Here is a 17,208-nt window from a genome sequence, read left to right on the forward strand (position 1 = left end):
ATTAATTTAATGTAAAATGATCACCCACTTTACAACCAATCAGTCTCAAAGCCATTCAAGTCATTCTCCAGATCATTCAAGTTGTTTTTGAAGGATTCCAGTTATTTTTTAAGCATTCAAGTAATTCTTAAGGTCATTCAATTCATCCTTAAGTTCATTAAAGTCATTCTAAGTCATTTGCTTTTTATTTAAGTCATTTCAGCACATTTTTCGGTCATTTTAGTTTATCTTTAAGAATTTCATGTCAATCCTACATTCACGCATTCATTCATTACACGAGAGCACACAACTAATGGCTATCGGCCTTGTTTTAAATAAACAGGCCCAAATTCTAGTATTTGTTGAATTGTTTTAACACGAATCCATAGTTAAAGTAAAATAAATTTTTTGGACTATTAAAATAATTTCCAATTCTATTAGTAATGTTTACGTATCCATTTACTTTTTATTAACGTTTATGTTTTTGAACTCGTGGTTGGAAATGAATCTATGACGTCATTATTTTTTTTTTTAATATTGTAATGTTTTAAGCTCTGTAAGTCTAAATAGCTCAATTGGTAGAACCTAAGACTAAAGATATCAATGTTTCAATTTCCGGTCATGTCATCCACTTTATTCATTAAGAATTTATTTACTATTAGTGCAATATTTTCAATTTGTAAAATTAGAAAAGATCTGATATTTTGAAATGAGAAAAATCCCATAATGTTAAAAAAAAAAAAAAAAAGTTACTGATGGACCAGTACACAAAATTTCTAGTTATACAAGATTCATCCTTGAGATATTCTTAGTTTCATCATAATATTAATAAGGAAATCTACTTTTTATGAATCTTTCTTTACACTATTATACTACAGTTATTTTATGGCTCTAACCCAGTGACCTCAGATGTAATAAAAGAAAAATTTCAGGTGTTTTTCAAGTTCATTTAAAAATTTGACTCTTTATCAAATTTATTAAAATGTTCTGTTAACATTGATTTCTATACCACACAAACATTGACATGCTAACCAGGTTATGACAATCACACTCACTTCCCCCTTTTCCTTCCCTACATTCTGCATTATGGTTTTCTTACTATAAACGTGCATTTCCTTTTTCTTTTTTTAACACCTCCCTCCCCCATCTCTTCTACCGTATTCAGATTGCCACCTTTTATAACCAAGGTTATTCGTTCTTGAGATTTGTGTGATAAATATACTCATTATTTTTACTCAAATTCCTAAGAGAAAATTTTCCTAAATTATTTTATTCATGCATTCTGCATAAATAGATTTCTGATACAACAGATCATGAATCACAAGCAGTCTAACAAGATGACAAATAAATGTAAGTAAACAATTTATTTATAACTAATCGATAATTGATGGTTGTAAATCTATTATGATTATGTAATATTTTGATGGCATCATGATTTTTATTGCTTTACTAAACTATAAAGTGTAGGAGGATCTTTATATATAGTAATAATGGCAGTGGATATTTTATTTTTACTTGCAGTTCAGCTTGGCTTTGCTCAGGCCCTATGTATTGTTCATAACTTTATGTGCACACACACATATATATATATTAAAAAGTGTGACTCCTGTCCAGGTAACCTTTATCTAAAATTTCAAGTATTTAGACCCAAAATTGGTGGAATGTCACCAAAAAACTGATTAAAAAAGTTTGCTGCATCTCTGAATACCCTTTATATAAAATTTCCAATGTTTAGACACAAAATTGGCTGAATAGTTTGCTAGAGACCACAAAGATAAAATCTTTTGAACTTTGACACCTTGGCAGCCAAATATTCGGCCAAAAACCAACTAAAAACTTGCCTTATGTCTGAATACACTTTATGTAAAATTTCAAATGTTTAGACCAAAAAATTGCTTAAGTAATTTGGTAGAGACTGCAGAGGTCAAATTTTTAACTTTGACCCCAATTTTGACTTCTTGACATTTGTTTTGAGTTCAAATCAAAGTAAAAAGTTTGATCCATGTCCAAGTAACCTACATCTAAAATTTCAAATGTTTAGGCCCAAAATTGGCGGAGGAGTTTGGTAGAGTTTTCAAAGGTCAAAAACCGATTAAAAAGATTTTCCCAAATGTCAAATCTTGAGTCTGTAGACTGAAAATTAACGGTAGTTTGGTAAGGAAATGTACATACAGACACAATTTCACTTTTATAGATTTTTTTTTTTACAAGAAACCACTTATCCAAGGCCACTCGAGGATAAGGATTAATGAGTGTACAGTGGTCACCGTGACAACAGTGTGGGTGGTGTTCATTAGTGGTGAAAATTGGGTAGAATTCGATTATTTAAAGTGACAGCTCAACATCTTTTTGTATAACAATAATGGCTGAGGATCATTTTTAAATAATCTTAATGTTAGGGCATCATATTTTTTTTAAACCTTAATGATAGAGATATTTTTTTTTATTTAAGTTTAATGATAGGGATCATTTTTTTACGCAATGACAATGGTGTTTTGCAATAGTAATGGTATTAGTAGTTAGTGAAAAAACAAAACTGCTGACAGCCAGTTGGTCATAACGAGTAAAATTGTGCACAGCAAATAAAAAAAAATTGAAGAGCTAAACAACTTCAAAAATAAAAAAATTACTATCTTGAATTCTGACAATATATGAAGAAAAAAAAAAAAAAAAAAAAAAGTGCTGTTAGTTTCCACAATAGTTAAGACTGGATTGAACATTACAAGTAAGAAAAATGATTTACTTATAAGACATTTGTTTGATTGCCAAAGGTCAGAAGCCTAAACAGAAAGTTGAAGATATAAAAACGTTTTTAAGTGAATAAATGAAATGCAATTTGCAAGATCTATAAAAAAAAAACAAAAAAAAACATTTATTTTCTGTCAATTAAATAAGTTTTTTACATTGTAACAACCTAACTTCAATCTGAAGGAGCACTTTTTTTCCTATCTAAAGATTCTTGATCTCTCATAATTAAATTTGTTACCAAGCAATAACTCCTTAATACAAAAAATATAAATGAAGATATCGATTTAAAAATAAAAGTTTAAAAAATTCAATGATTCAGCCCACCCAGTCCCCACCTCTACAGGCAATAGACATAACTACATCACTATATAGACCAGCACAAAATTCCAGTTTGCATGAGAATATGCAACTGTAAAAATCCCCTATGTCCTGGTTGTCCTGATGAGATGGCAAAACTCCAAGTGTTCATAGCAAATGTGGATGAGGAAAGAAAAAGCATTGCAAGCACACAAAAGGATAATTTATTCAGATAGGACAGATGAACAAGGAAGAGAAAAGATTAAATCTACTTAATGACTTTTCAGAATGACTTGCATTAAGATAAAACGAAAAGATGTCTGAACAATTGTCTTTATTGTACACTAGCTTTTATAACTAATGAAAAATGATGCATCAAATAAAAACTTGGAGATTTTTTTTTATGGCACAATCTTATTTGTAATCTTGAATTTGGATCAAAGTAAAAGAATTTTGCATTAGTTTTATTACTAAAAACGATGAACAAAACATGAAAAAGAGCTTGTTTACTAAATGGAAGACATTTATTTAAAAGAAGAAAAATTTGTCAAATATTGCCATTTGTAAAATCACCTCCATTCCTTCAGTTAAATAAGCATTTATGGCATGAATGATGAAAGCTAGGCAATTATAATTTACTTAAATCAAAATTTCATACATATTAATGATTTTGATCTTTATACATCTACAAGCATGACAGTAGTGTGTGCATACAGTATCTCCCTGTCAGTTTGCACGTTTTCCTGTAGAATGCATCCTTTTTTTCCTTTCATTTTACTTTTTTTTAAATAAAATTATAAGTTCAAGCGTTAATTATTAATATTTATCTAATATATACAGGAAAGTTAGTCTGTTTCATGAATCATTGTGATTGACAGCTTTCTTAAAAAAAAAAAAAAAAATGTTTGATTTTGGTTATTAAGTTATTTTTTTGTAAAAGGTTTTTAACAAATAGTATATTTCTTATTAGCACCTTCACAATTCAAGGTTGTCAATATTTTTCTTCTGATTTATTAAAAGTCAACACAAAAAATTTATTATTTGGATTAATCAGACTATTATTTTCGCAACGTTTTAACCGATGTAATCTTCAATCTGCTTTGGGTGCATCTTTTTGAACTTAGAAATCTTTGTTGAACAGCAAATTTAAAATTAAATTCATAATTTTTTTTATAATTATTTCTTTTTTTTCAATTAAAGAAGACTGGGGACTAGAAAGAAAAAAGCGCCTTTTAATAAGATTTTTTTTAAAGAAAAGTCCAGGTAAAATAATTTGTAAAAATTGTCTATTAAATAAGGGAGATGTCAGCATATTTTTTTCAACTTGTTTACAAGTTAAAAATATAATTAACCAAAAACAATAAAGCTGTATAAAAGTTGTTGAAAACTGAATTATGTAAATACATGGCTTCAAAGTTATTTAAAATGTCAAAATTTGTTTTTTTGTAGCCATATTCTCAGTTTCGTAGAATTCTGAGTATATTTCTAATTAGCACCTTCTCCACAACTCAAGGTTGTCAATATTTTTTCAATCAATCGTGTTGCTTTTCCAAACTTAATTTAGCATCCTCTAAACTATCACAATTGGTGTTCTTTCAGAATTTTCCTTCTTTGATGAGCTGCCTTATGAAGGCTTAATAATGAAGGATGTGCTACTATTTCAGCTATAGTTGGATGGAGGATAGCCCACAATAAAAACAACTCCATTCCAAGCATAAGAAAAACAACTGCAGATTAATCTGATGCTTTTCTATCTCTTGTTACCGACACATCAGTTTGATATTCGTATAAGCTTATGAATGATCAGTGTGAAAAGACTTTTGTAAATGAAGAAAACAAAAAACAATTGGCAACAATTTTTTTTTTTACAGCATGTAATTAAGAGTCACCACATCCTACTTAATCCACGATACACTGACCTTCAACTTGACCTCACTCAACAAACTGCACAACAGTTTCTCAACAAATACAATTCAATATCAACACTAAAATGAGCTTCTTTATCTTTATTTATTTAATGTCGGGATTTTTTATATTTATTTTATCTTTTTATTTGATTACACAGGATTAAGGTGTTTTATATATACATATATATATATATATATATATATATTTCTCACCTATGTGTGTGTGTATGTATATATATATATATATATATATATATATATATATATATATATATATATATATATTAGTTCTTTCATAAAACATCCATGTACGTTTCATTTATATATAGAATCAATGTAGAGTAAAAATCAAAAACAGAAAACAAATTTATGATTGCCCGTTTCATAATTTAGTTCTCCAAACAAACAATAGTTTAAACACATGAGTTTCCTAGGACACTTTCATTTCATCATCAACCGAAGAAAACAAGAATTCCCCAAAAGAAAATATTTCTTCTAAATATCCAACCAAGGGTCAGACTGAACAAGTCAACAAAATAACTCAAATCTATGCATTTTTTTTAAACTATCATATACATAACAAAGTATTTTATGAGTTTGTTCACAAACTTCTGATACAGTTTTGCAGATTAAGTATATCTTCTTAAACTGTTTATGTATTTGGATGAGTACGTTTACTTTTGATCAAAAGTTGTACAACATTATCGTGTTTAATGTTTTATTTTGTTCATAAATAGAAATTATGAATAATTATATTAATAAAGGTTCGGGGCTTGAAGCAGGAGTGCACAGGTTCCTCATGGATTTCAAGGAAACTCCAGATAAGACTAAACTTAAAATCTAGTTTAGTTAATATCACCATATTTACTTGCCCTATCATCCAATCCATATTATGTAGTGTATTATAAAATAAAAAAAAAATTGGAGGCAGGGGGTGTTGTCTGCTTATAAAAAGACATTGCGAAGAGGGGACTTCATTCTATCTCAGACAAAACTGGATCTTGTTCAGGGATGTGCACACATTATGGGTGCTACGAGGGGTGTGCAATAAGTAATGCCCCTGACCCAATTCCCATAGCAGTAGAGCAACAAAACTTGGCCAGTTATTAGTCTTTCTCTACATAGAAACCACCCAGAGTTATGCATTTCTCCCATTGTTTGATGCAGCTCGGGAGATTGTTTTTGTAGAACACCCCAGGTTGGTCCTCCAACCACAACATGACTTCAGAAATCAAGGCTGCATCATCTGAGAAACGCTTTCCTTTCAAAAACTTCATGGCTGGGAAGAGGTGAAAGTCAGAGGGTGCATGGTCAGGAGAGTAGGGAGGATGGGAGAGATTTCATAACCACACACCCATGCTTCTGATCTGGCGACATGAGAGTTGTGGACTAGAGCGTTGTCCTGCAGGAGGAGGGTACCTTTGCTGATCTTGCCCCACTTCTTGATTTTGATAACTTCCCTTAATTTCCTTAAAAGTGAAGCATAATAGGCTCCTGTAATTGTGGTACCCTTTGCCAGGAAATCTGTCATCACTACTCCGTCCTGGTCCCAGAAGACTGTGATCATGACCTTGCCAGCGGAGGGATGCACCCTTGCCTTCTTTGGAGGTGGCGAGTCCAAGTGCTTCCACTGCATTGACTGGGCTTTGGTCTCTGGATCATAGTGATGGACCCAGGTTTCATCCTGTGTAATCAGTCTTTTGAAGAACTTTGACTCATCTTCTTGGCACATCTCCAAATTCATCCTTGAGTACTCGACGTGTTCTCGCTTTTGGAATGGTGTGAGCAACCTGTGAATCCATCTGACAGACACCTCATACACATGCAAATGGTCATGAATGATAGTTTCTACAGACCCTGTACTACAGTCAACAGACTCAAGATTTGACATAAGAGGCGTAGAGATTTGAAAAAATCTTTTTAATCGTTTTTTGGCCATAAATTTGGCTGTCAAGGAGTCAAAGTTCAACGATTTGACCTTTGAAAATTTTACCAAACTCCTCTGCCAATTTTGGGTCTAAACACTTGAAATTTTAGATGTAGGTTACTTGGACATGGATCAAACTTTTTAATTTAATTTGAGACCAAAACAATAAATGTTAAGGGGTGAAAATTGGGGTCAAAGTTTTAAAAAATTTTTATCTCTGAGGTCTCTACCAAATTACTCAACCAATTTTTGGTGTACACATTTGAAATTTTGCATAAAGTATATTCGGACATAAGGTAATTTTTTTTTATTGGTTTTTGGCCGAATATTTGGCTGCCAAAGTTCAAAAGATTTGACCTTTGCAGTCTCTAGCAAACTATTCGGCCAATTTTGGGTCTAAGCATTTGAAATTTTATATAAAAAGGTATTCAGACAGGCAGCAAGCTTTTTAAATAGTTTTTGGGTAAAAACTTGGCTGCCAAAGGTCTAAGTTGAAAGCACATGCGTGAATCATTCACATGACAGATTACTTATTCTTAACATAAGTAGGTTTGAAAACACTTTTTAAGACAGTGTTAAGCTGGCCTAGTGGTTATCATACTTACCGTCTTTATATTTTGGTTTCGATCTCAGCTAGAGTATTTTTCTTTTTACTTTCTAGAAGTACACTATTTAAAAAAAAAATATAATACTCACATGCACATTAGGGCAGGTCGATTTTGGAACCCCCGGTGAGGCAATGGTTATGATAGTTGGGGTTTGACATAGAAAAGACCTACACAAAAAAATTTTCTCCAAATCGTTATCTTTGCTTGAGGAAATGACTTTAAAAGTTTAAAAAATTGAAGCGATTAAAAGTTTTTCGGTGAATTGTTAAGAACGTGCAGTCATCAAAACAATCAGTACCCAAGAAAATGGGATCATTATTTGCAATATGTTTTAAACTACATTTTTAAACAAAATGAGGATAATGAATTAATAAAATAAATATTAACTGTAAAGGCAAAATCATGTTTTTTAAATAATAGCGACTAAAGTTCGCTTTTTCATTTCAGGAACTTTTTTGGAGTGGAAACATTTTAGATTTAACAGTCGCAAACACGCTCGTTATTGACATTGAAAAATAATGTTTGTTTATTATTTCATTTGAAAACATTACGATTTAGGCTTAATTATTTCGAAAGGAAAAACGAAAAAGACTTGTTTAAAATATGTACTATTATATTTCAAGTGTCTGCAGTGAATTTAAACATTTGTTTTATCTTTAATTTGTTTTTTCTATTATGTTGGTGCAAAAATAATGGCATTTTTTGACGTTCAAATGAACATCAAAAACATTTTTTGCACCAACCTAATATTTCACATCAAATTCTATTTTAAATTTTTTATTAAAATATGGTAATACTCCAGTTTTATATTTAAAAAAAAAAAAAATTTTTAAAAAATAGTCCATACAAGTTTATTCTACACATTCTTTACGAAACATAACTACGTAAATTTTCAAGTTTTTCAACTTAATAAAAAATACTTTGCAGAAAATTATCAAATTTTAATTTCTTTTATTTTTAGGGAGTTATTATTTTTAAGCAGTGTTTTTCTTCTAAAATCAGTTTTAAAATCAGATAACTCACAAAGATAAATACGAGTAAATAAGGAAACTCCTTTAAAGTTTTTGTTATTTGTGCATCTATATTATTGTGCTAAAATAACTGTTATTTAGAAAGCCATTCTGTACTTTCACCTAAAAATTTAATAAAAATATAAAAATTAAATTTAACTTGAAATACTATTAAAAATAGCACAGTAAAAGATGCACAAACACTGGTTTTTCAAACTCTAAACACTCGTTTAAAATGGTACAGCTACAGCAAGAATAAATCTCTTTATGGATAAATTCATGTTATCGAAGGAGGAGCTAAAATCTGCTTAAAATGTCTAAACTAAACACTAGTATGCCTCTGATTTGGTTTGGTCCTCTCTTCAATACATCTAATTCAACTAATTCAACTCCACAAAGTTTTTCATTATTTCTTATAACAAGCACTTAGTTTCCTTCAGTTATAATCCATTTATTTATATTACTTTTCAGATTAAAATGTCAGTAAAAGCACAATGTTCAGTTTTAACCCGTGGTTCACAAAATTTGCTGGTCCACCTTGTCATTTGGATGAAACAGCACCCAATTTCACGACAAGTCATCCAGTTTAGTTATTTCCTCGAAAACAGTTATCCCACTTAAAAAATAGTGAGGTTTCCAAGTTAATTGCTAAGGAAATAATTAGTATTCGGCAAGCAGTTAATCCACAAATATCCTTATGGTACATTATATAGGACAGGTCAATATATTTTGCTATAAGAGGGCCAAACAGATTGATAGGAAATCTCTTGCAGCAATCAAAGTGAAAAGAATGAAGGAACAGCTAGACAGACTGTTTGATATATCTTTTTGTAGCTGTAAACTTTCTGCCTTGAGATGTGATGACTTTGCAATAAAGCGCAAGACAGATAATTGTCAAACAAGGCACATAATCTGCACTTGTCCTCCTAAAAAGGAGGTAAAATGAATTCTATTAGATTCACCTGCAATTGTTCCTTTTTTGTGGAAAATAAAATATATTGGTATTTATTATGTAATCTGGCTCTATTATTAAACATGCAAATTTTCCAATTTTCAGGTTCCACTAGAAGAACTGCCATTTACAGCAATTTTTAAATTAATTGATGGAACAACAAAAAGCCTAACAACATTTACTGGTCATTTGGGGAAACTTTGTATCAATCAAGATTTACCTCAAGTAAAATTCTAAAAAAATTAGTGTCCCTCCCGATCATCATTATCTGACAGCAGAAGAAACAAATAATTTAAGTGTGAAGACCAGAGGCTACTTTTTGAGTATGCTGTTGGCATTTCTTGGAGAAGTTAACTTAGAAAATTGGGCCCTTGAATCAAGGAAGATGGCTAATATAAGCCACAAGATTAATGTGTTTATGGACTAGAGTTGTCTATCCTCAAACACTATGATGATAAATTTGACCAGAATGTTTAATTTATCATAGTGTATGCAGTTAGTTGGTTTGAGATCAAAACAGACAATATTTTTTTTTTAACCAACAACAGTATATTTTAATATGATTCAGAGAGCAAAACAGTTAACTGAAATCCAAATTACTGTTTTAAACTGTTCAAAATATAGTGCTTTTGCGCTACTTCCGGAAAAAATATATCGATGATAAACTCAGATGAACTAGATGTGAGAGAAGAGGGCAGTCAAACGATTTTGTCTATTAGGTAAATAAATATTTATCCATTAAATTTTATTAGTTTTCTTAATTTACCCAAACAATAGTTAGTTTTTATCCATATTACATCGCAAAAATATATTTAAAAAATAAGTGTTTTCAAATAATTGTACTGTTTTTTTGTTTTTTTTTGTGTTGTTTTTCCAGAAATAGCGAATAACTAAAAAAAAAAAAAAAAAAAAAAAAAAAAAAAAATAAAAAATATTACTATCAATTTTGCAGCCACACACACTGGTCAAATTTGATTGATTTTTCTCAAAAAGTTGTATATGGGCAGGAAGCAAGACAGACACATTATTACAAAGTCATCATGCCAGCAAATTAGGCCTTCATTTTCTTCAAAAGGAAATTATACAGAACAATTTAGTTCTATTATAAGTTTATATTATTGTCTCAAATAAAAAATTAAAATGCATGGTTCTGTAACTTGTATCAAGTTGTTATATTGTGTAATACATCTCCACATATCTTTTTGAATTGTGAAATTTAAAAGACTTAGTTGCTAATTAGCTTTTTTTACAATTTTTGTTTAATCAATGCAATAAAGGTTGAGATATTTTGCTAGTTGTGATTCGTAATTAAAATTATAATTCATGTATTTATTTTTCTTTCAATGTATTTCATATAAATATATCAATTTTAATTGAATATTTTATGAAAAAATAGTGAAATTTCAAAGTCAGTGTTGTGAAAAATACAATGAAAATGAAGGATTTTTTCAACATTTTTCTACATGATTTTTAAAATTAAATGCTCAATTTTCTGTTCAAGATGGGAATCTAATTTTTGGTATATGTTCTTATCACATCAAATCCCAACTATCACCAGTGCCATGTTGATTTTCTAAAAAAAAGTTGCAAATCGACCTGCCCTAATGCACATGCCTGAGTTTCTGGGAGTTTTTTTGTTTTCTTTTTTACTTCATTTTTTTTTTCTTTTTCCTTAAAAAGGAATTTAACGTTAACTTAAATACCTACAGTATTTCAGTTTATAATAAAGAATTCTGTATCAATTAAAATATAATATTTATGTGTATTTTATGAACAGGCAACTCTGAGCGGCTTGCTAATAATAAACATCTTTGTATTAATTGTTAATGCTATATTAACAGAGAGTGTGCTCAATATCAAATTTGGAAACATGAAGTCAACAACACGTGGTCATTGGCAGTTTTTCAAACTAGGTTATTCTGCAGAATACATGGCAAGAAAATTTAGTGACCGAAAAAACTGTTTTGTAGATTTTTTTTGATTTTTTTTTTATAGGAGTCCATTTCATTTAAAATGATTAAATCAATGTAAATGTCGCTTATGTTAGGAGTCATGACAGATGATGGCTATCACTAAGAAAGTGGATACAGCCAAAATAAACACTGCTAATATAATAACTATTGACAGTCCCGGTCATTACTCCGATGAATGTTATAACAAATTTCATGCTCCTATGTCCAAGAGACTAAAAGTAGTTAGTAAACGCATGACGTATTGTTGGCGCATCTAGGCTGGTGCACCAACTACCAGCCTCTCCTTCTTGGGCAATGTGCAAAAAGAATTTTTAACCTAATAATTGCTTCTGTTGCATCACTGCTTGTTTTACCCGGAATGTGCTTTAATGAACCCGACTGTGCTTTTACATATTTCTCAACATAAATACCTTGATCTACCCGACTAGTAATAAAATTACATCTATTACTTGCAAAAGTCCCTAGATGCCAGAAGATTTTCTAATTTAAATAGCTTTCTGGATCAGTTGCATTTGGAACACACTCTGCTACTCTGTCACTATGCAAAAATTTAAATAATGTGAACAAACATCATGCTGCCTAACTTCCCACCTAGGTTGCTCCTATAAATCTGGTCCCTATCACAGTAATCTTTAGGGGAAATATTTATTTAATAAGGGGATTATGCCCTCATGACCCACTTAGACATTAGAGAATACTTACACTACTACATTTTACATAGTAATATACTTACTATATATTAAAAAAATTAGCAAGGCTACATGGTGTTGCATAGGATTCTAATTTCATAAATAATTAGAATATTTTAATTCAACGTGTTTAAATTCATTAAAAGGCAAACTTAGAATAAAAATACTTTTTGCTTGTATTCAAATTCATAAACTGCCTTTAAATACAGTGTACTAAATGTTTGAGCCATCAAATCAATTCTGTATTTCACCGCTAAAATCTTGCTTTCTCTCTGTATCAAATATGGTTAACTGGAGGGGGGGGGGCATTTGATGGGGAGCAAAGCTGGTGGAAATGGAGGTTCCATTTTTTTTTTTTTTTAAATCCTTGCATCCAGAGTTGGAGCAAAAGGTTTTGGAAGGAGTCTGATTTTTTATTTCCAAAGAATCAGACGTCCTCAAATATTCTAATATTCAGACTAAGGAGTCAGAATAAGATTTTAGAATCCTAAGAGTCAGAGCCTGACCTTACATCTTCCAAATTTCATGCTCACATCTTTATAAGAGGCTTTACTCATCATATTGTTTGAAATCACATTTTAATCACAAAATGTGCAGATTAAGAATTTTGAGAATTGGCATGATTTGAGTGTGCTAATTCTGGTTTAAAATCAGACCCTTATCAAAATGTACACATGCAAGTGATCATCCTTAATATCAGGTACCTAGGTCTTATTCCACGATTAGTCAATATGAACGATTTAGCTGACTGATTCAAAAATCAGTCTCAGTAATCATGTTATTTCCCCAGCGTCTTTAAAACATTTGCTAAATTAAAATCATAGAAGTGGAAGGTGATGACCTACAATAGGCAGTCAAGAGAACCTCTGAAGATTAAACTGGGTCAGAATAAACAAGTTTGAAGAACCTTGATCTATATAGCCTGAAGGGAAGGAAATAGAACCAAATAAAATAGAATAGTTTTCTCCATAATGAAAACACTTAAATATATTAAAAAAAAAAAACACAGTAATGCTAAAAACTTTATAACTATACTCCATTGTCTTTGAAATAATAAACATTTTTATCATAGGCAGAAAGTCTTTAGTGTTTCATCACTTTAACATTAGGCAACTCTGGGCCCTGACAATTAATTTTTTCAGTTTACCCACTTTCCACGTTCATCCAATTTGGTTTCATGTAAAGAAAAAAAAAAGGGTAATTTAACCAATCTGTTTTCCCTGTTGCTTGTTTTGTTATTTGACATACAAAAAAAAATAAAACTGAAACCAAACGATATGAGACAAACGAATAAAAAAAATTTGAGCACTTAACTTTGGCTTTGCAGAAGAGTACAATTCAGAGACTTACATTAAAAGCACTTAATTGATGAAAAAAAAAATCATTGGAAAAGTTCCAACAAAGCATTATTTGACAATTATTCTAGCAACTGTTGGAGGAGGGGGGATCCTATCCAACTTGGAGTATTTATAATCAACCACGATAACACTCATCGTCTATGTATGCATAAAGTTAAGTTTATACATATTTTTCTGTACAGGATTCATTTCTAAACTAATTAACCAATCATTATGCATTTTGGAACAAAGCTACTAGATATCATGGTGGGTAATATGGGATGTATTTAGTTTCTTGAAAAGGGGGAAGCTCTTTGAAAATTCAAACCTCCAATTTTTGTGAAATATTAACAGGCATTAGACATCAATTAAATGAGAAACTTTCTGGAATGGTAGATTAGATATAACTCTTCCAATTTAGACCTAGGAGCTTATTAACACAAGGAACTTCCTCAAAGACAACTGGAATAAAACAATGACTTACATTGGCAGCAAAATTCAAAGCCATATATCCAATTATTTTTTGACAACTTTTATTAAAATACTTTTAAATGGTTTAATTCTGATATTCAATACTTACCATAATTAAAGTGCCTATTATCTACTAATTAAAGTACACCTCTTTCTTGGAGAGATTGTTAATGCGAGTTTGAAGATTATATTATTTCATATAGTTTTTGCTTACATAAAATTATGATAGTGTGAATCTTGAAGTAGAGTGGGAGATTTTCAGTTGTGCTATGGACAAACCTACGATTTGGATATATACTTTTTCCTTCAAATATGGTTAACAGATCATACCCTTAATTTATTCTAATGAATAGATATTTATTCAAAGAATTATCAAGATTTACTAATTCTGAGTTGATCTTAAACTGTATCCTATGGAGAGGCCCCAATATGGCAGTTTTAATGGAGTGTAAGGACTTGACTAATTATGTTTAGATGCTTTTTCATTTGACTGATCTTTTCTCAAAAGACGAAATAGTTTTTTTTATAATTAGATAAGTAACATATTGGTATATAATAGATTGATTGTTAAATACAATCATCATTAACTTATGATTGCTAAATATAGTCAAATATAACCTTGTTTTTATAGACATTTGTCTTAATATCTTTTTATGAATATTCAAGACATTTTAAGGATTAGATTTTGTTTTTAAAATTTCAAATACTCCTTTTCATACTTCTAGAAAGAATATTCTGTCTGAATTCAAAAAAATAAAATATTTAATGTTTAAGAAATTATACGTTAATTTCATAACCCAACGCTTTTTGATGATTGAATAAAGCAGAACTTACACTGGGGGAGGGAGGGAGGGGTCTAATTCTGTGAATCTAACTGTTCAATTAAGTGATGGAGAGAGTCAACAGACAAGTTTTAAACAAATACCTTCATAAACGATGCAGAATATATACAATCTTTGGTGTTCTGTTGCAAGTCTCTAGTCATGTGTGCTAGCCTGAAAGTCATCCATTAGTTTGCACCACAGATCATTATCAATCCCCAAAACGGCCACTTAAAGAGTTGATAAAGAGTTACAAGATTAGTGCTTGATTGGTTAATCTAAGTGTAAAATATCATTCAAAAAGAGATTTAACAGTGACAAGTCTTTCTTCTTGCCAGCTTGCTATGATTTGTAGCATTCAGTAGTTTTAAGATAAAGGAAATGAATTCGAACTGACAGGAGAGTTATCGATTAATGCTATACTTAGATGTATTAATAATGCCACCGTAATAAGATATTGAAAACAAAATATAGATTTTAACTGCTCAATAATCTGCTGCCAACAGGAACTATCAGATCTGGAGAGGACTTTTATAGGTGAAATCTACATTTACTGGCTCGGGTGAATAACAGATTAATATCAGATGTTGGAGTCTAAAAAGTGATAAGAAATCCATGGAATAAAAAAAAATAAAAATAAAAATAAAAAAATAAAAAAAAAAGATACAACAAAATCATCTTTTTCTGCCTACACATAAATTATGAATTTTATGAATGAATAAAAAACAAACTGTATGGAATGCAACCTCATTCAATTTGGAGGAGAGGATATACACAATTAGAATAAGCTTAAGATAAATGGACAAAGAGGTAGTAAATTTATTTGATCTGATTTTAATAAGACCATTTTCACCATTGAATTGGTAAAAATTATCAATAACCTTAAATATACAAGAAATATGAATAAAAACGTCTTACATAATTCAGAGATTAATTTTTTTTTTTTTTTAATAGCTTTGGAAGTTCATTCGTTTTTACCAATTTTTTATCGTTTTACCAATTTTTTTTTTAATTCATCCAGTTAATTCTTAACTTGCTATCCATTCCCAGTATTATCCAAGAGGGTCATCACTTGCAATCTGCTTGCTTTTCTTTCTAAAATGTTATTTGTTTTGTTTTTTCTCTCTTCAAAAATATTAACTTCTTGCTCCAATAAAATCAAAAATAAAATTCCTTCTAGAAAATTGGTTTGAACAATTTATTTTCTACAAGGAATTAAATCAAATTACATTTTAACATGCTGCAACAATTCACAAAAAAAAAAAAAAAAAAAAAACTGATAAATCAAAATCAAATATTGATTTTGTAGAAAGTAAACCATCAATAACAACAAAATGAAAAAACTGACTTTATTAAATACTAGATATGTTCTACGCTAGCAGTATTTCTTAACTTTATTATGTAACTTGCTTTAAAATAAAGACCTGTACAGGAACATGCTATGGCAATTTTATGTTCATAGGTACATTACTCTCCATCCTTTTTTAAAGATGCATCATCGATCACTGAAAATGTCATGCAAAAAAGTAATTAAAAAGAATTCATGTGATATCACCATTTTATTGAACATGAAACAAACTAAAATACACTTTGACCTTCAAGCGAGGATGAAAGTGTAGTATACGTTCTGTCCAAAGATAGTACAATAACATTGTTGGGTCTGCGTTTACAGTGGATGTCTACAGAATGCTAGGCAGCAATATACTAGAGATGAAAATATAACTGAAATTTTTATGGATTCCACAAGTTTATATAATTAGTCATTATGCAAGCATTTTTTTTTTTTCAGAAAAGGAGGGAGGGTATCCTTTTTTTTTCTAAGTCTTTCAGTAAAAAGAAATTAAATTATAAATATTGTTTTTTATTTTTAAACTATGTATCCAAGCAGAGGCATGTAAGAATCATTGGACTACTTTAGAGATAAGGGGAAACCCAACAGGGAATCTGGTTATGAACAAGGTTCATAACAATTACAAGATGTTGCCTAATAACCATAATTATAAAATCAGTATGCTCAGTAAAAAATATTTACATGTTCACCTCACAACCTTTTAACCTTTTTAAAAGCCATTTCTGAAACTCTAGTATTTTGCACTTTTTACAGACCAAAATTCAAAGAGGTTTTAGATTCATAAATTAAAAAAAAACTTAAAAATTTACATAGATATTAAGAATTGTAAAGATTAACTGTAACTTTGATGTCATAATACTTTATATTTTGGATGATTTTTATCTCCAATCTTCAGTCAATAAAAGTTTAAAGTGGTTGAACCAACTCAGACTGAAGGAGGTGAGAGAAATACATAGACAAGTGAAATATGGGTGAGGACTGCTTAAGTTAATTACAAATTACAGCTAATTAAAACAATTAAAATGGAATTTTTCATTGAAACACAGGAAATATTAAAGAAACAAACGTTAATTAGATCAGCTTTGTTGTGTTTGGTACATTTTTAACAACGAAGAAAATGCTTTGAAGTAAATTTGTA

At 30.0% G+C, this 17,208-nt stretch overlaps 1 protein-coding gene across 1 annotated transcript in view; it reads right to left on the minus strand.

The window, feature by feature from the left end:
- Positions 1-17,208, minus strand: part of LOC145291343 (exportin-4-like) — a 261,999-nt gene that overhangs the window by 130,425 nt on the left and 114,366 nt on the right. The window lies entirely within an intron of this gene.

Source organism: Euprymna scolopes, chromosome 12, assembly GCF_053919585.1.
Source record: "Euprymna scolopes isolate OS-2025 chromosome 12, ASM5391958v1, whole genome shotgun sequence".
NCBI lineage: Eukaryota > Metazoa > Mollusca > Cephalopoda > Sepiida > Sepiolidae > Euprymna > Euprymna scolopes.